Raw genomic sequence first — 16543 nt, forward strand, 5'->3', positions numbered from 1 at the left:
ATTGTCGCTTCAAGGGCTCGGGACACAGCCACCTTTTGGAGAATTGTCTCCACTGGTTGGCAGAGTAAACCAGGTAGAATGGACTTTCATATTCCTGTTAAGACCTGGAAACTATACTTTAGTGAACTGTATGCAGAAAGACAAACTGGAATCTCACTGTCGCAAACTGAACTGGCGAATGTCCCCGATTGGCCTCCTGTTTCTATTTCTGAAATTAACAGCCTTATTTCTAAACTTAAACAAGGTAAAGCACCCGGGAGTGACAATATTCTTCCTGAGATGCTTAAGGCCAATATGGAGTGGTGGGCCCCTGTTCTAGCAGTCTTATTTACTTGTATCAATCGGACAGCACGTATACCAGAGGACTGGGGCCTTGCTACAATTGTTCCGATATATAAAAAAGGGAAAAGAGGGGACCCTGCTAATTATAGGCCAATTAGTCTGCTGAGCATTGTGAGTAAGTTGTATGCTAGTCACCTCCTTGAAACTTTCAAGCTGGATGGAGGAGGAAAATCTTCTGGAAGATGAGCAGGCAGGCTTCAGACCTGGGCGTTCCACAGCGGATCAAGGACTTGTACTACAACATCTGGCTGAGAAATACTCCTCTGCTTCCGGAGGGGCACTTTACACAGCCTTCATCGACTTTAAGTCTGCTTTCGATCTAATCCCGAGAGACAGGTTGTGGCAAAGGCTTGAGGATACCATCATTGATAGGCGATTGTTGTTTCTTATTCGTAACCTCTATGATAAAACGTGGGTGCAGGTGAGACCGTGTAGGCCATCTGACCAGAGCGATTCCAACTCACATTGGTGTTAGACAAGGCTGTGTTCTTGCCCCTAAGTTGTTTAACATTTATATCAACTCTTTGGTCAAGGGGCTCTCTGAGATAAACTCTCACCTTCCCAAGTTGGCACATAGACCTTTGTCTATTTTACTATATGCAGATGATGCGGTACTTCTCTCTTTGACATGCATTGGCTTGAGGTGGTTATTAAGAGCTTTAGGCATCTATTGTAAAACTGAAAAGTTGGTAATTAATTACACTAAATCTAAAGTCTTGGTTTTTACCAGAAAGCGGATTAAACATCATTGGCAGATAAATGGGAATTTAATTGAACAGGTTAAAACTTATAAATATTTGGGAGTCATCTTTCAATCGTCTGGCTCATGGAGGAGTCAAATCTCTAATGCCATTGCAAATGCACAGAGGAGTGCCAAATCACTAATTTCATTTTTTTTTATGCCAAAGGAGGACAGTACATACCATCAGCCCTACAAGGGTTTTCCGCCAAGGTGTTAACACAATTGCTTTATGGTGCACAATTCTGTACTTACAGCAATTTTACTGCTATGGAATCCACCCAAACAAAATTTCTGAGAAATATTCTTTGTCTTCCAAGCTGTGTGCCCAACGTACTTCTGCATCTAGAGACAGGTCAAATCTCGGTTGAATCCCGTGCCTGGAGGTACAAGTTAAACTTCTGGCTAAAAATGACATTCTCCCCTCAAGGCTTGGCCCCTTTGACTCTGACTGATGCATTTCAGTCCAAATGGAAAAGGGCTGTGAATGAAAAATTGTGTACTTTGGGTTTCTCGCGAAATGCCATTTTGGCATTAGGCCTTTCAAAAGCCAAGGAGGATATATACCAGCGTATTAGTGACATTGAGTTACAAGATCATATAAGAGCAGCAACCCCATATCCTGAATTTAGAGATAGGGGGCAGGCTCTCCTTCCTGCAACATATTTAACTTCTTTAACTATTCCAAAATACAGGAAAGCATTCACGCTGGCTAAATTTAATGTGCTTCCCTCCGCATTTTTGGAGGGTAAATATAATAATATACCATATTCTAAGCGCCTATGCCCCTGTAAAGCTGACATGATAGAAACTGTGGACCATGTATTGCTGTACTCCTTTTATTGTGACTTTCGGCATACTTTCATCACTCCTATTTTACAAGGAATACCTGGGAGATCTGATGTGTTCTATACAGACTATCTTTTGGCTGATCAGAACTCTCAGATAACCTCCAAGGTGGCTAAATTTTGTGCTGCGGCAATTGCTTGTCGGCGTGGGATGATATCATCTGATTGTGACAATGTTTTAATCTCTTAAAATATGTGGGACATGTACTAATTAATTGTCATCATATATTGTTTTATTCATAGTCCCATTTTATTCCGTCGGTTTGGGAATATTATATGTGCTCTTATTGTCATGTTGTTTTGCTGGTCTTGTGACCGTAAATAAAATTCATTCATTCAATATAAAAGCACAACCAAGATAAAAACAGCAGCAATGCAAAAAATACAAATTTAAAATACACATTTAAAACAGCAAGTTCAAATTAATTCATAGACTGTTAAAATACTGGAATAAAAAGGAGCCCTGTCCTCCTTTCTATAGGATCACCCTACGTTACTACTCATCAAGCTACATCTTGCAGAAAAGAGTTGTTTTCTTCCAACTTGGCAATATGAATGCAACCTAAAGCACATTTGTATTACAGCTCACAAATGCTTCTGTAATTGTTCCTATTTACATCTATTAAAGAATGTACAATTTCTCTGATCGCTATTTCCCAGAGTGGGTAACACAATTATTCGGATTGAATTCGTGCCATCTGTTCATGCTGTGTTCCCACCCACCCCGGTTCTAAAGTGACAGACACCAGTGTTCTCTGTGACAGATCGTTTGGTAACAAGTGCCTACTGGTATGACTTTTCATTTATTCCCTCACGTGATAACATGAGTTTAATTCCCAAACCTGGCTGCTTAATCATTCATCAGATGAAAATTACACGTTCCTTCTCTGGGAGCACAAACGTTCATGCTGACGATGCAAGGATGGCTCCAGAGGATGGTGAGGGCAAACACAGCTAGCTTGGAGCCCCAGGACTGGAAAAGAGGTCGCCAGCCTTACAGAGCCACCCTCCATTTGCACAGAGTATCTAAGAAGGTCAGTGTAAACCTGAGAGAAGTGGACACCTTGTCCCTTTTCCAAGGGGGAACGGTGAGCAGGGAAATCCCAGGTGGATGATACCAGCGGGGATAGGGGTCACAGGGAACTCAGGTGGTGCTGAGAAGAGTGGCTGCTGGTGTGTGATGCAGGGAACGTGGCTGGCACTCCACTCTGTGCTGAGAGACCCAGAACCAAGGAAGGCGAAATGGGTGGGGGACATAACATCAGTGAGTAGGCCATGGGCACTGATGGGAATCCAACCAGAGGAGTGCCTGGTGGGGGAAAATTTGTCTTCCCCCCCCCCTGATTTTGGTTCTGTACTACTGCCCTACAATATCCCAGAAGCAGCACTGTAATAGTACTGCACATGATTCATGAAGCATAACAAGTGTGGAGGATATTGATAGAACCTACACAAGTCAAAGAAAGCTGCCTTCAGGCTCTAGATACAGCCATACACGGGTCCACCAATCACTGGGTTCTCTAACTTCTTCAATCCCATTCACCTACATTCACACAGAGGGTGGCCCAATGCAAAGGAGGTCAGGACACCCTTAAGAAAAGCCAGTGTGGTGTAGTGGTTAGAGTGTTGGACTGGGGAGATCTGGGTTCAAATCCGCCCTCATCCATGAAGTTGAATGAGTGACCCAGGGCCAGACACTATTTCTCAGCCTAACCTACCTCACAGGGTTGTTGTGATGTGGCAGAACCACATATGCTGCCCTGAGCCGCTTCAAGGTAGGGCAGGGTTTTTTGTGTGTTTATTTTAAAGTAATATATTTAATTAAATAAATGAAAGTGGCAGCTGCCAAAGTTTTCACCTTTGCATAATGACTCAAGGTACAGGCACCCTTGCCTGCCTTCACATCTGTTCAGCTTAATCCAAAACTGAACGCTGCAAAGGTTCAGAAGGAAAGGCTGCTATTTTATACCCACTAACCTAGATGTAAATCCCCTTGAACTCAGTGGGATTTACTTCTGAGTAGACATGTACTGGATTATACTGTTAGAGAATTAAGCATGCCAGACCATTTGGCAATGATGGTATTACTGGTGCGCATCATTTAATTTCTTTTACTGAAAGAAATTAAAGGGGGGAACAGAGATAACAAAATGAGAGGGGTCAGAGATAACAACAACAACAAAAAAGAGAGAGAGGAATAATCCCAGTTATCTACACAGGTATATGATGTATTTGCTCTATTGCAAAATGCCAGTTTCCTGTACATGTACCTCTCTAGGGTTGCTACATACTCTGGGAGGGGGAAATGGCCATTGTTAATTGCATGTGTTGGTTAAAATTTCTGCAAACTGGCAATTATTGTTGCCTTTTTGCCAGTAACAATTATGCCGCTCTCCTTCCCACCATCCAAAAAACCCCACCTTTCCCCAAAGACAGACGATTTACTAAACACAAGAAGGTGCATATTATTCTCTAAACGAAGTAATGTTTAGATTCCCTAGGTAAAATACAAAGATGTTTAAAAAGTGGTAACATCCAGTGTTTATCGGTTAAACCAGCTCTGCATCCTTTATACTTCTCCCCCATCTCCTGGGGTTTATAACTTTCAACAAAGCACTTGGCAACACAGTCTAAGAGCACCATACGTGACAGTATAATTATATTATACTATTTAAGTCATGCATATCCAAAAGCAAGCACTGGGCCAACAGCTCCTAGTTCTCGTCTGTACATGCTACATTTCACTGGATATGTATTTTTATATTTATTACAGGGACAGGAGCAATGGAGACTCTGAATGCCAAACAGTGTAACTTAGCACTGAAACGGCACTCACAGCATGTGAAAACTTGTGGGTATCTATAAATCAAGTCATTTTAACAAGCCTGTAAGATATGTAGCCAGATCTTACGAAAGTTTGCTGAAAAGGAAATCCCACTGAAGCTTCCTTTTAACTAAATATGCATCGGGTGGCAGTTATTATGCTACAGTCTGAGGCAGCCTTAAGCAACCTGCCGCCTTCTCCATACGTGCTGGACTGCAACTCTTATCATGCTCAGCCAGCATGGTTATAGGCGTAATGTAGGGTGACCATATGATCGGATTTGCCTGGATTTGTCTGGGTTTTTGATGGCAGATCCGGGAGGGGGAGGGGAAATCTGGATTTTTTTTCTTCAAAGAGCAGCTCTAATGGGAATTAACAAAAATGATTATAACTCCGTCATTTTTTAAGATAAAGACATGAAACTTAGCACAATGGTAGCTCTTAGGAAGGGCTTTAGTCACACCAAATTTGAAACAGATCCGTTCATCCATTGATTTTTTAGGATTTTTTTAAAAATTGAGGTTTTAAAATTATTATTTTTTAAATCGTCATTTTTAAAGAAAAATAGATGAAACTTTGTACCATGATAGGATTTAGGTAGAGCTTTAGCCACACCAAATTTGAAACAGATCTGTTCATCCATTGATTTTTTAGGATTTTTTTTAAAAAATGAGGTTTTAAAATTATTATTTTTTAAACTGTCATTTTTAAAGATAGAGCTGAAAGTTGGCACCATGATAGCTTTTAGGTAGAGCTTTAGCCATACCAAATTTGAAACAGGTCTGGGGCCAGTAGCAAACCTTGTTAACAACAACAGCAGCTTGCAATGAGTGAAGATACAGTCAGAAAAGATATTTGAGGGAAGGGGAGAATGTAACACACAGAGTATAGCAAAAGCTTCAAAGTACAGCAAAACCTACAAAAGTAGGAGTGAGTGAAGTTAATTTCAGATACATTGAATCTCTCACTTGTTCTTTATTTCAGTGATTTTAACATTAAGATGTTATGTAGAACAGATTTATCTTAAATGTGTGCTGTAAAATCAGACATGTGACCAAGTCCATGTTCTGTTGGGCACACACCCTTGGTACTGGACACGCCCCCTTGGGGGTGACCATGTTGTCCTCCTTTTTGGTTTCTAAACTATGGTCACCCTACATAATGGGAATTGCAGTCCAAAAGATCTGAAGGGCACCAGGTTGGGGAAGGGTGGTCTAAAGGACACAATCTCACTACAAACTTTGATAGCACAATCCTGCATGTGTTTAGTCAGATGTAAGTCCCATTTACCTCAGTGGGATTTGCTCCCTAGTAAGTGTGTTTAAGATTGCAGGCAGAAGTTACTTCAAATCAATAATTACTTCCCTTAGGAAACATGGGGAATTGTAGTTCTGTGATGGAGGCTCTAACAGAGAATTCTCATTACATCAGCAAACTACCATTGCCAGGACTGGGGCAGGAGAGACCATGACCATTAGTCAGGTATAATGTTACCTGTGCAAGCCTATGCACACTTACTCAGAACTAAGTCTCATTGTGTTCAATGCTGATTGCTCCCAGGTAATAGGGAAGTAGGGCCTAATCCTCAAATCCCTCCATTTCTGCAAATTCCATTCCCATCAACAAGTTACTTGCCAAAATCACCCTGAAGGTTTGCGGCATTTGTGGACTATTTGCAAGGCTTACTTAACACTATGTTAATTTAAGTTGAGGAAGCCAAAAAGGTCACCACTTAAGCACTGCCAAAACAGAGCAAATACATCACCAAAAAAAGAGGACAAAAGATGTTATAGATCTGCGAATGATTTTCATATACTATTTTACATGTATACATTTCATTTAGATGGAAATACAATACATTTCACCATGGTGGGGAAGACTGGCCAGGTGGTCTGCGTGCTTGCTCAGTCTACTGTCCAGGTGCTCAGTGTTGATGGGCAACTTCAAGGCCCATCAGCAATTATGTTCAGAAATTATGATTCTTTATCTTTAATACAAGTCTTCATCTGTGCGATCCTATTCACATGTATTGGAAAGCAAGATCCATGGAGTTCAATGGGACTTATTCCCAGGTAAGCATGTATTGGATTGCAGCCTTAACCAGACTTGGACTGGTCAACTTTTCAAATTGAAGACGTCTTCAAATAGAGGACTGTTTTTTGACAGCCTTTCAAATAGAGAGGACTGTCTTCTTTAAAGTAGGCTACAGGGCCACCTTGAAATTAACACACACATTTTTTTTAAAAAAAGAAAAGCATGTGGTATAGCCTATCTGGGTTTGCACCACTTCAGAATGAAGGTGGGCATTGCACACCTGAATTGTTTCTCATGTTAATAAATAAATAAATAAATCTCCTTTGGAAGTAGATAATGTTGTATGTCTAAAAGAATTTCTAGGAGCAGAATTACTGATTCTAATCAGAGTTCCTAGCAAGAACTCATCCCTTCTATATATTAAGCTCAGGTTTTAGAACATTTACTTACATGATTGTCTGTGGTAAGTGAAAACTACTTCCAAGCAACCAGCCAAGGAAGATTTGCAAAAGTGGGTATTTTGGGTTTTTGGTTTTAACTTCTAGACCATCAGTGGGTTTCATGGGCATTTGTGGACCATTCGTAAGGCTTATGTAATACTACGTTACTGAATTTAAATCGAGGAATTTAAAATAAATATAAACTTTCCAAAATGTATTGCAAACTTGAGAGTAGAATGAGAATTCAATTTGTTTTGAAGCCTGAAACAATTTTAGCCTGGAAGTATCATTTTGGGGTGGGGGTCATTATGGATATGATGCCAACTAATTCAGATTTGAATCTGACCAAGTTTAATTGGTTTATTTTTCAGCCTGAACAAACAGAGGTGACCTCTAGGTCAGGACATGGAACTCAACTTTCACTTTCGGAATACCAACTATTGCCAAGTGTGTATTTTACAAACAAATTCCGGTTTTGTTGATTAAAAAGCCCATTATCTCTACCTATATCTCCGGTCTCTATTTGGTTGCCTGCTAAATAGTCTGTTCCTGGCACGAACACTGACTGTGACTCATTCATATGCATTTCACATACCCTTTCAAGCCTGATCCAAATTAGCATGAAAGAACATACCTGCTATGGTTACTCCAACCTTACTTTCTGCTGCATTAGAAAGGCACAGCTTTTCTGTTGGTGCAAGTGACACTTCCCATATACATTATGAATAAAATAGTTTCACTGCAATGTACAGTATTAATTTGAAGAGTTTTTAACGGTTACTTTTTTTCAACAGAACAGCATTAAACCTTCATCCCCACTAAATTTTTCAACCTAGAGAACAACAATGTAGTATAGTCTACAGTTTTGTTGTGCGTGGGTTTTTTTTTTTAACATCTTATTTATTTATTTATTTATTTATTTATTACATTTCTATACCGGCCATTAGCCGGAGCTCTCTGGGCGGTTCACAAAAAATAGCCACATCTGGTGGCTATTCTATTAAAAGACCTTTTTTGTGACTGTGATTCTATGGGAACTTCATGGGGGAAATAGAAGAACTCGTGTATCGTGCTTTTCAGTGCTAAGTATCCCAAGATTAAAAAGAAAAGAAAAGAAAAGAAAAGAGGTCAGGGTCTGCTGCATATTATCCTGGGATAACAGTTAGTGAACCCACTTAAACTACTGATTTTTTTTAGTGCTGGGGTATTTTTGTCTTTGGCCATGCCCACTACTGGAATGTGGCCCCCAAGAAGTTTTCCAAAATTGTCATGCTCCCACTGGAGGAATCCTCCTCCTCAGAGCAGGAACTAGAACTCCCAGAGATCAAGGGCACCTCAGAACACCAATGTCAGAAGAAGAAGAGCCTGGACCCTCAGGGGAGATGGACAAAAGTCCATCCCTGCAAGGGGCAGAGGACTCCACCCTCTGTGGCACAGGCTGAGCAACCTCCTGGCGCCCAGGAACATTGTTACCTAAAGAGCCAGGACAGTAAGGTTTCTTTGAGAAGAGGTGCTCGATTACAATGGATGACTCCTCAAGAGGAAACAACTTCTCATGAGTAGGACTCTTGTCAGAGAAGTGTTTGGGGGGGGGCGGACACATTTTGCCAAGGGCAAAAGGGATGGGCCCCAAGGCAAAAAGGGCAGGGTCAAAATGCCAGCATATTTTCATGTACAGTTCTCACTGCCACTAACTAAGCCTGAGGAGAGGCACTTCAAACTTTTAGAATGGGGGAAACTGCCCAAAGCTGGGAGGAAAAAACACTAAAAGATTGGTGGTTGGGGGAAAGGGGTGGGGCTATTGGAAGGAGGCTTGGCCATCTGGAGGAATCCAAAGGGCCAGCGTGGGACCCCAGTAGACCTGGATTTGGCCCCTGGGCCTGAGGTTCTGCACCCCATTTTAGAGAGACGTTTCTCTTTCACACAAATGCTGACAAGGATGGTCAAGTGGTGTTCAACCTGTTCTGGAAGGTGTTGCACCACCCCTAAAGCATGGGTGGGTAACCATATCAGGCCCTAGGGCTAAACTGAAATCACAGGAAGGCCTCCAGAGGCCACATTCCACCTTTGCTCACCGGGGTATGTGCCCATTTTTTATCACTTTCTTAAAAAATAATATTTTTTTACAACACAAACTCTCTCACAAGCCCTCTCATAGCTGAGATGTATGGGGATAACATGATTGCTACAGCATCCTTAGTCAGAAGTAACAAGTCCTAACTACACACACACACACCAAAGAAAAGGGGGGGCAGAAGCATTTCAGCTCAATTTCATGCATTTACTTAGAAGTAAGAATTCTGGCAATGTTATGTGTATTTACTCAGATGCAAGTATTCCTTGTAGGCAAGCCTCCTGTTCCTCCCCAATCCCATCATAGAAGAATTTCATGCATGTTTACTCAGATGCAAGGATTCCTGGGTTGCAAGTAAGAAATATGAGAGACAGGCAGCACAGGTCAAACAAAACAAGAAACAGGCAAACTCCTCAGTTACTTGTATGATTAGTCTGAAATAAGGACCTTTTAGAAGAGCAGCACCAGAAACTCAAGACAACAATGAATCCCTGCACCCACATCATCCCAAAGTTACACTTAACAGCAACCAGGGCCAGATCTACACCTTGTCTCAAATCATTACAATCCCATCATGGTGACACTATGTGCCTCTTGCGCTTTTTCACAGGACACACATTGACATTTGTTGCAGTATAATTTTGGATAACGTGGAATAAAAAGCAGGAAATAACACTATGAAAGTGGTACATGGAAAATGTAATGTGCCCCAACAGTTGCCAGTGCACTTCAATATCACTGTAAAGTAGTAATGTAGATCTAGTCTGGGAGATTCAGAGAGCAGGAAGAGTAAGAGACAGAGAGCTTTGGTCAGAGCAGGACAGGAGCATGGAGGAGACTGAAATGACTTGAGGTTGAGGTCATGTTTATTTCCCCACGTGTTCCGGCTTTTACAGAGGGCATTTGAAAAGATTGTGATAAAAAGTGAGATGGCACAGTAAATCATGCTCTGGCAAAGGTTAAAAGGGCAATCCTGAAGGGAGCAGCAACCCACGATCTTCATGGATGATCAGTGCAGCAGTTGATGGGCTCATCTACACCAAACAGAATATTACACTATGAAAGAGGCATGAAAGCGGTATATAAAAGGCAGAAGCCACACTACTGCTTTATAGCGGTACTGAAGTGCACTGCAGGATCTACGCTACTGCTTTATAATGGTACTGAAGTGCAGTTACAACTGTTGGGGCCCATGACAAATCTACACCAAGCAGGATATAACACTATGAAAGTGGTATGAAAGCAGTATACGGTATGTGTCATGGGCTCCAACTGTTGTCAGTGTACTTCAGTACCACTATAAAGCAATAGTGTGGCTCCTGCCTTTTATATAACGCTTTCATAGTGGAATATCCTGCTTGGTGTAGATGAGCCCGATGTAGGTGGGTGGTGACATTGACAAGAGAATGAGGCAACCTAGGAAAGCTTCAGAGGCTGGCTGGGGATCTGTACCAGACTGGATGAGGCCCACGGGCTACAGGTTATTCTCCCCTGCCCAAAAGCCTTGCGTTGAAAAGGCCCAAGAAGCAAAACGCATGCTAGCGAAAGGAAGTATGCACAACGGTTGTCTGAATGTGATTGGATTTTACCGCAGTGTCTATGACCTCACAGGTGCCAGCAGTTTTGGCACTCAGTTTTGGTACACAAAAGGTCAAAGGGCGAGTGCTCATCTGCCATACTACATCAGTCCTTTAAAGAGAAACAAAACAGGTGCAAAGGTGCTACTTTCACTCTGCTGCAATGGCGTGCCAATATTTTGGCTCCCTTTTTTCCTTTGAAGAGTTCGTCTTATTAGGATTTATATCCTGCTTTTCAATCAAAATTATCAGGGTGTAATTGTAAATTTTGAAGTGTGGGTGTTCATCATGACAGTCCCTGTAGCCACGCCCCCAAGGAGAGTCCAAACATTCAGGCAGCTGGGTTGATCCATAACAACAAACCAGTGATAGCCGTCTTCATCTTGACAAGGAACAGGTCTTTTGTAAAACTAATGAGTCTTAATTGCCCATTCAAGGCCAGGCCACCCAAAAAAAAATACTTTGCATTGCAAGAGGGATCACTTACAACCATCTATTGTTGCTGAGGACATCCATTTCCCTCAAGCTCTTTTGAGAATTGCAGCTAAGCTCAGATGAAATAGGGAAGCTTGAGGGGGTGGCAGGTATCAACCTAGAAATTAATTTAGATAGAACATTGTCCCTGCTGTAGTGGAAATTCACCTTTATCAATAAAAAGGTTGATCCACTAAAAAAAGTTTGCCTTGCAATAAAGCTTGCCTTGGTTTTCAACATACCTTGCTAAGGCAAAAGGGGAATATAGACTGTGCAGAGTCGGCTGTCTCTCATGGCCAAGGATATGGTGCAAAGGGAAATGTATGGGCAGCTATTTCTTAAGGCTGAGACATGTGAGGGATGGGAGCCAAAGGCCCTTTCTACACCCGCCTTCCCTGGATGACACACAGGGGATCCTGGGACCAGACAGGGGGATCCCTCCATTTTCCCTGGATAACTGAGGTCTCAGTCCCGAGGACTGCAGCCAGTGTGGGCACCTGTCCCAGCTTCTTCCCTCCTCACCACAAGTAGCATGGGTCAAGCAGAGGGAAGGAGCTGGGCCGGGGGAGTCCAGGGCCATCAGGAGTGTGGGGAGGAGTGGAGTAAGGGCTTTTTGTTGTTGTTTCACTCACTTTGCGCTCCGGCTCCTGTTTTATTTTTAAATGGTGGGTGCGACGTCCCTCTTCCCTTCTGGGATGTCACGCTTCCATTTAGAGACCCAGGGACGATCCTGGAAGCAGGTAAGTCTGCGATCGTCCCCCCTCCCTCCCCGAAGGCCCTTAGGTGTAGAAAGGGCCAAAGGGAGATACAGAATGTATAAGTCGGCTACTTCTTATGTAACAAGGCAACAGGTTATGCCATGCTTAAAACATTGTAAGTTTTGTGATTGGACAATTGACCTCTGCAAGAAGGAGTGCTCTAATTACGTATGGAAACTGTAGAAATCTATAAAAGTGTTAGACCTCGGGGAAGTGGCTAGTTCTCTTGGCCAGCGTGACAAGTGACTAAGTTGCAACGTAGTGTCTTCTGTGTTGCTGCAATAAAGCGATTGGCGAGCAAGCGCTACTTGAGTTGTGTCCAGTCTCTTGACCGTGTAAAGAATTCCACGACACCTGCTAATCAAAAAGTCCTGGTACTTCAACTCTACATGCCCTAACCCCACTACAACACTGTCAGGATGGCTTACAATGAAACCATTATGTCAAATAAATGAAGGATGTGTGCTCAGCCTCTCCAGCACTGGAGTGCATGTCTCTTTTCCTCACCAGTAATAAAGAACATCACATCCCTCCATCACAACAGTGAAAGCTGCAGGAACCTTACCTTCTTGACCAGATACAAAAGAGAGCAGGGCTCCTGCAGCTTTAACTGTTGTGATGAAGAGGGTATTTCACCAGGTGCTGCATGCATACAAATGACACCTACTGAAATTCCCTTTTCTATGCAACTGTTAAAGAAACAGGAGCCCTGTCCTCCTTTCCATATGGTCAACCTATTTAACTGAACATGTGAGGGAGTGCATGCAAACCTTGTGCATGCAAAGCATGTGCTTTCTCCATCAGCTATGGGCCCTCATATGATATTTTCTAAGATGGATTCAAACCCACAAGCCCATGGGAACAAATGTACCAGGTTTAAGCCACAACTTCGTACATATAGCTGGAACACAAGTAAAATGTGATAGTAAACACACTACTCTGTCCCTGACTTGGGTCAAGGTTGGAAAATGCAGCCGCCATTGCAATAAATGGAAGAATGTGTCTATGGGAGCTGGCTGGAAAGGATAGCCAAAAACCTTGGGTGTTAGGTTGCAGCATGAGTCACTTTGACCCACACGGCAACTGCGTTCTCACTGAGGGCTGGTTCTCACATTACTTTTACTAACAGAAATACTGAGACCGGTGTCAAAAGCGGGTGTACTGTTGTGCCAATGTGTAAGCTGGAGACAACTCCAATTGCATAAACAAAAAAACTGCATAGTTGAAGTACGAGATGGTATTTATATGTGTAAAACACGCCCATGTTCACATGGAAGCAGGAACCCCTATCAGGGATGCAGAGCATCCCTTTGCAGCTTGCACATTGAACACAGGGGCTGGTTCGCCCCGTGTCAAGAATGGAGGGCAGATTTTGGCCTCAGTGCAGCACTATCAACCAACTGCAGCACTCTATTTTCCCCCAAATGAGTAAACAACCATTATCTGATGGGAAAGATATGGTGAGTCCGGCCATTGAGAATCAAGCCTGGTTCTGTCTGTACAACCCAATCCTGGATCCTGTTTCTTGGTCATGCTACAGTGTGATGGAATCTTAACAATAGGGTTGTATATCTAAACAAATGGAACCTGCAGCAAATTGTTACAGTGTGGAATGCTGCTGACTGAGATTCCAAGCTCCGCACTCGCTTTCTTCTCTCCTCAACGCTCCAACAATCAACCTACGTTCTTGTGTGCAAGTGGTTTTGTTTTGGCTATATAAGCAACAGCTTTAGAATGAGAGGGAATGATATGGATCACCTTTATTAATGTCAATGAGGTTTTCACTGGAAGGCAAGTTATTATTATTATTATTATTATTATTATTATTTATTTATATAGCACCATCATCAACATTCATAAAAGAACCCTTGTCATTTCCCTGTGTACTTTAAAGGCCTACTTTAGCAAAGGCTGATCTAATCTTTCATAGCTCCACGTGACCTAAGCGTTTTGCAAAGTTGAATTGCACCTCATAATGTGCCCATCAAAGTAAGTATAGTTACAAATTACCCTCCCTCCCCCATTTTTACATTTAGGTAAACTAGTGTACATCAGTGGAACAATTCAGCATCAGCAGCTGCTTCTGACAGAATTGCAATTTCTCTTAAAGTCAGCTCAAAGACATCTAGCCAAAGTTACATACCAAGGAAGAAGACTCACCCTGCTCTCTGTTCACATTCTTGCTTTCTTTATCTACCTTATCGCTTTCTCCTTGCCTACAGGGTGTTCCCTTCAAACGTCCAAGAAATTATTATCTTTGCTGGGCTGCTTTTAAAAGTTGCATGTCTCTTCCCCTCTTTTTTATTTTAAATGGGATTCTCCCCTGTTTTTAACCTACAGGGTTCACAAGCATCAGAGCATGCTGACTCTTCTTGGAAAATATTAAGTAAAATCTCAGCAGCAGCAGCAGCAGCAGCAGCAGCAGCAGCAGCAGCAGCAGCAGCAGCAGCAGCAGCAGAAGCAGAAGAAGCAGAAGAAGCAGAAGAAGCAGAAGAAGAAGAAGAAGAAGAAGAAGAAGAAGAAACCCTTGAAAGTGGCAAGCATTTTGGAAGAGGGTAGATTGGACCGCATGATTAAGGCACCGGTAGCAGCACATTCCCAAAAGATGCTAATAATTGTCAATATTTAAATAGCACCAATCAACGTGCTTTACAGAGTAATAACAATCGACCTGGCAATATTATCCCTTTTATTTAACTGAGAAGAAGGGGTGTTTGGCTTACCCTGCTGGCTCCCTGCAGATCCTTGCTTATACAATCAACTCTCAGCTCCACTGTATTAATATTGCTGCTGCTGCTCTCCTTGCAACCCTCACAGCCCCTTACACAACTCCTAGGAAGGTTTCGGCTGCTGTCAACGAGACCACGCCCCCTCCGCCTTTCAGTAATGGGAATTCAGGGCGGGCGGGGCAAACCGATTCACGAGCTGAAAACAGAGGCAGCCGCGTCTCGAAAGAGCAGGCGAGGCGACTAGGGCGACAAAGCGCTCGCGCTGGAGACAATGAACCGGGCGGGGGCTATAAGGAGGGGGCGGATCAGCACATGCTGATTGGTACGCTATGCGGGAGACTGGGCGGGGCTATTCCCGAGCTCTGGTGGCAAAGGCAGCCTGAAACTGAAGTCGACTTAATTCTGAACTGCTTGATTATGTATTTATACAACACCGAAGGTGTGTGTACGGGTAGTTTCCAATAAAAGTGTTGCAACCCTATTCACTGCCACACCGACACACGCAGCATTCCATCCCTTGAAACACTACTTTTCACCCTGATTGGGGACAAAAACATTCGGGGATTTTATTTTAGTGCAAGATGTTGCTGGCATAAAGCCAATAGCATAGGATTTATATAACATTATGATTTTTAAAGGATAGCTCTGCTGGTCCTTGCATGAGGGTGGGGGGAATCGAAAATATACAGATGGGCAATATATTTATTAGGACCAACTAGAATTCCACAGACTATTTAATCGTATTGTGTCTGTGTGGTGCCTGGTCCTACTGATGTAGCTGGAGTTGCACAGCTGCCAATGATTGACTGGCACTGGCAGGTTTTTTTGTAAATGCGAACAGAACTCTACTTCCTATATGCTATAGGTTGTATTACAGGGAAAAGAGAATTTCATTAGATGGAGCCTGTCTCAATGCTGCATGATAAGATCTCCCAAACTCCCATTCGTCTGCAGAAATAATGCCCTGTCATCTTCAGCATCTGCACTCTGCTTTTTGTCTATTAATAGCTGATTAAATAAATTGGTGGATAAACCACATAGAACGTCATCACAATATTGCACTGCTAGGTGATACCTACCAGCTGGTTAAATGAGGGACCCAAGGTCACCCAGTAAGCTTCATAACCGAGCAGGGATTTTAACGTGGGTCTTGCTGGTCCTCAGGAAGCGGTTGTGTGTGTTTTTAAAGACTCCCCCATGCCCAAGACTCAATAAAAATCCCCCCTCCCAGCGCGCTCACACAAGTTGCTATTCACCCTAAGAAGGAAGAAACTATTATGGTTTAGAAAATTATCCACAGCTTGTTGCCAGAATTTTACCATATTTGCAAAGGTAACATTCTAATTAAAAGTCCACATTTAACTCTTCGTTCAATTAATCACATTACCAACCTAGTTGAATGTACGTTTACTGGGTAGCTCTGCAGGGCAGATTCTTACGTTCTTGAAGAATGTAAAGCAGCAAATTGTTATAATCACAACTGACCTTTTGTCTTCTAAATTAAATCCAATGAGGTTACTATAAACAGCATAACAAATATTTTTAAGTCCAACATACTAATGTTTGTGGCACCTTAAAAACTAACACTTATTTTGGCATAAGAACATAAGAGAAATACTGGATTAATCATCATCATCATCACACAAGGGGTAATCCCGCAAGGGATCACACAGGCATGGTGCACCCACCACTAGTCAGGGCTAA

The 16543-nt window shown here is 42.5% G+C and overlaps 1 protein-coding gene and 1 pseudogene across 1 annotated transcript in view; one reads left to right on the forward strand and one right to left on the reverse strand.

Annotated features, from left to right (window-relative positions):
- Positions 1–14974, reverse strand: part of BLVRA (biliverdin reductase A) — a 38263-nt gene extending 23289 nt beyond the window's left edge. Inside the window, exon 1 of the mRNA XM_063129327.1 lies at positions 14834–14974. The gene's annotated coding sequence lies outside the window, so the exon portion shown is untranslated. The remainder of the gene's footprint in view (positions 1–14833) is intronic.
- Positions 500–16543, forward strand: part of LOC134396444 (fidgetin-like protein 1) — a 59627-nt pseudogene continuing 43583 nt past the window's right edge.

Source organism: Elgaria multicarinata, chromosome 1 (assembly GCF_023053635.1).
Source record: "Elgaria multicarinata webbii isolate HBS135686 ecotype San Diego chromosome 1, rElgMul1.1.pri, whole genome shotgun sequence".
Taxonomy (NCBI): Eukaryota; Metazoa; Chordata; class Lepidosauria; order Squamata; family Anguidae; genus Elgaria; species Elgaria multicarinata.